This window comes from Polistes canadensis, unplaced genomic scaffold (genome assembly GCF_001313835.1).
Source record: "Polistes canadensis isolate GaletaPanama2010 unplaced genomic scaffold, ASM131383v1 scaffold_6, whole genome shotgun sequence".
Classification (NCBI taxonomy): Eukaryota; Metazoa; Arthropoda; class Insecta; order Hymenoptera; family Vespidae; genus Polistes; species Polistes canadensis.
In genome coordinates this window covers 317,129-320,921 of record NW_014569553.1, presented here as the reverse complement: position 1 = coordinate 320,921, position 3,793 = coordinate 317,129, and positions in this window count along the sequence as shown.

Below are 3,793 nucleotides of genomic sequence, written 5' to 3'. Positions count from 1 at the left end.
TTTTTTTCTTTTTCGTTTTTAATAATTTATAATCTCCTGCATATAACGTTTATGGGATTTAAATATTAATAGTAATATAATGATAATGATTTTTCATTTTTTTCTCGTTTGTTATTTTATGCATTAATCTTCTCTACTTATGATGCAACGTTATAATATAATTCGTTTTGGTTTCGTTTAATCCATCCTATTTGCATATTTTCAAGGATAATCACTGAAAAAATTAATGAAACAAATTTTAATTGAAAACATCGAGAAATGGGAAGAAAGTAAAAGGGAAATTCCTTCGGTCAGTCAAAAGTTTTATTCTACCATCGACCATTGCATGAGTCATTTGATAATATAGCGTGTTGTTTGTCCTTGAAGAGAATATTGCGAACGATATCCGGCGAGCTTAATAGAAAAAAGAAAAAAAAGAAGTGTCACTTGAGAATAGATTTTATTTCAAGAACGGCGAACGATCAATTTTTGCATTAGTAATGCGACTAAAGTATAATGATAATTTAACAATACATAAAGTTTCATTTTTATGTAACTATTAATATCATTAAGTATGATTATTAAGTAAATAATTATATATTAAAAATATATGAAATATTTCTTGTAAAATTTTTATTTCTGATCAAAATAAGAAAATATAATGTTATCCGTAGAATTGTGATTAATATATGTGATTTTTAAATAAATTAAACTTTAAGCTCAAATAACTTGTAAACTAATAGATTTAGCGAAAAATAATAAGAGACATTTTTTGTAAAGCGTTAAATTCTCCATGAAAATATGTATGAATCATCATGATAGATCCATTTATTTCTGAATAATAAAATTCTAAATAACGAAAGGAAATTTCTCTCATATCATTTCCATAAGAAACTTAGGTTGGAATGCGGACTATCTTAGAGTTGATATTAAGAGCTCAAATTTTCAGAGAATTTTTTTTTATAGATTTGGAAGCTTTTGAGCCCCTAGGAGCCAAGAAATTTCAAAACACCCCTGTTAAGGACCACCCTAATATACATATATATATATAAAAGTGTTAAATAAAAAGAAAAGAAAGAGATAGGAGATAGAAAGATTAAAAAATAAAATATAATAATAAATAAATAAATAAAAATATGTGAAATTTTGTTTTACCGAGACTGACAAAATTAAAAATATTACCCATGGAAAATGAAACTTTAAAATAAAAAAAAAAACCCAAGGACGTAACCTCTGGAGTAACCCTGAAGGAACCCCTCGATGCCATCACCGTCAGGGACGCGACAACATAATTTGTCACCCGAGGATACAATTTTATTGGCCTGATTCGTTAGAAACAAGAACAAATAATTCAAATAAATGTCAAGGAGAGAAGAGATTTAATTGAAAATATATATATATATAATATAATAAATAACAATAATTTGTGTGTGTTAATTTTCTTTTTTGGTTATGTTTAACGTTCACACCCCCATCATTTCTTTTTTTTTTTTCATCTTTAGATCGGATGCCACAACCCTGACCCACCATAAACAAAAACTCTATAGAAAATTTTTAATGAACGCTCTACTCCCTTGTTGTACGTTCATTCAATGCATTCAACCTCCCCTCACCCCCAACTTTCCTCCTTTCACCGTTGCCACCCTTGCAACCATTAAAACAAATCCGATGATTGAATTGTTGGAACAAAACTTTAAACAAATACCTCTCACTAAGATCTTCTCACAAACCGAACAAACAAAAAACCTTGGACTAGAAATTTCTAAAAGCAAAAGCAGAAAAAGAAATAAGCAAAAGCAAACCATCTTGAAAAACTTTACTCGAGTTGAGACATCTTCTTTTTAACTAAATTCTGTAACGAAACTTTACTGCCAAAGAAAATGTGTTTCTTTTCTCGAACAAAATATCTCTTACATGTATAGAAAATTATTCTTACCGAGTAGTTTTACAAAATCATGATGTTAAATTTCTTTCTAACTTGTCGAGGGGAAAATATATCTTGTTGTTTTGTTATTTTACAATTTTTTAAACGAACATCAAAACATTAAAAAATCAATTTTTCCAATGCAATTTTGGTGGTAAACTGTAAGTTGATTTTTATTTTTTGTTTTTTTTTTTTTTATTTTTTAAATATGCTTGTAACTTGTTTCATATAAAATACTTGTCGAATATTATATAAAAAGAAAAATCACTAAACTGGTCATCTGTCCTTTAATGGACTGAATAATATTACCCTGGATAACTATGAAATAATGAAAAAGAAAAAAAAGAAACAAAAGAAAAAATACTAAGAGAAAGCAAGCGTAAACAATGAATAAAATTGCATTTACAATCCTTATCGTTTCACTTCAAAAACTCACAACAACTTTTTTGTTTTTTTTCTTTTTTCATGCATTTACTCTTTCATCTTTCTTTGATAAGCAAACCCCTTGTTTTTTTTTATCTTAACAAACTTTTTCATGAGACAAACAGAATTATAAATTCACGTATTATATCTTTTACATAAAACAAAGCAACGATGAAAGCAAGTTGTGACCTTGGTGGGTTTTTTTTTCTTCTTCTTCTTTTTTTTTTTTCTTTTATATCGTAGTCCGCGTCACACGATTTAAAATTAACGCGTGTTAGGGGGAAAGAAAAAAGAAAAAAGAAAAAAAAAAGTATAAAGAAAATTTAAATAGTTCTATCAAACCCTCAATTTATTTTCGTTTCTCTTTTTGATAAAAAAGTTTCTTCTTCCTTTTTTTTTTTTTTTTTTTTTTTTTTTATTTTATTTTATTTTCTCGCGAGTTTTTTTTCGCAAAAGAATTTCGTATCCACCCAACTCGTATAACACATATTTCGAATTTGTCGAAATGTTAGGTGAGGAGGAGGAGGAGGAGGAGGAGGAGGAGGGGGCTGACAGAGAAAAAAAGAAAAGTTAGGGTAACAATTTTGTTCGAAGAAGAAAAAAAAAAGTAATTCTAGGAACTTTTAATAAATGTCATCTTTATACTTCGATGAGACACACAAAAGTTTTTTTTTCCTTGCGAATTTTAGACGAAAAAGAAGACAGAAAAAAAAGAGAGAGAGGAAAGGTGAGGGGGTGAAAAAAAAAGAGGAAAAAAATGGCCCTTGACGATTGTTGCTCTTTTGTTTTCTCTTTTTTTATTTTCTTCTTTTTCTTTCTTTTTTTGTCTACATAGTAACGTATATTATAAATATTCGAATAAGCGGTAAAATACCTATGATGTTATGAAAAATGCAGGAAATGTCAAAAAAAAAAAAAAAAAAAAAAATGAAACCTTTTCCTCCATCCACAGGATCGTTACATTTTTCTTTTCTCTCTTGAACAAATTCTCTCTCTCTCTCTTTTGAACAAATTTTCTTATAAACAAAAAAGAAATAAAATCTAAATGAAAAATTACGTGTATTCGCAAAAAAAAAAAATAAACTAACGAAATAAATGCGTTGGAGGGATGTGAAGAAAATTTGATTTTTTTTCTCATCATTTTTTTTTAGCTGATTGCTAAGATAGATTATACATGTATATTATACATCTTCGAATTAATGAGTGTTTTAATAAACCAAAAAAAAAAAAAACAGAAGAAAAATATAGATAATTTAAAAACTTCTCTTATCAGAGTATATATGTATATGTGCATATACACACATATACATTATACTGTATACTTTATGTGATCTTTCATCTGTTTATACAGCGTAAACATTATCCAAGAGACAAACTACGAGGAAACATTGCGTCGAGAAGAAGAGTGATATCGAGTGTATTATACATAAACTAGAAAAAAAAAAAAAAAAAAAAAAAAAAAAAAAA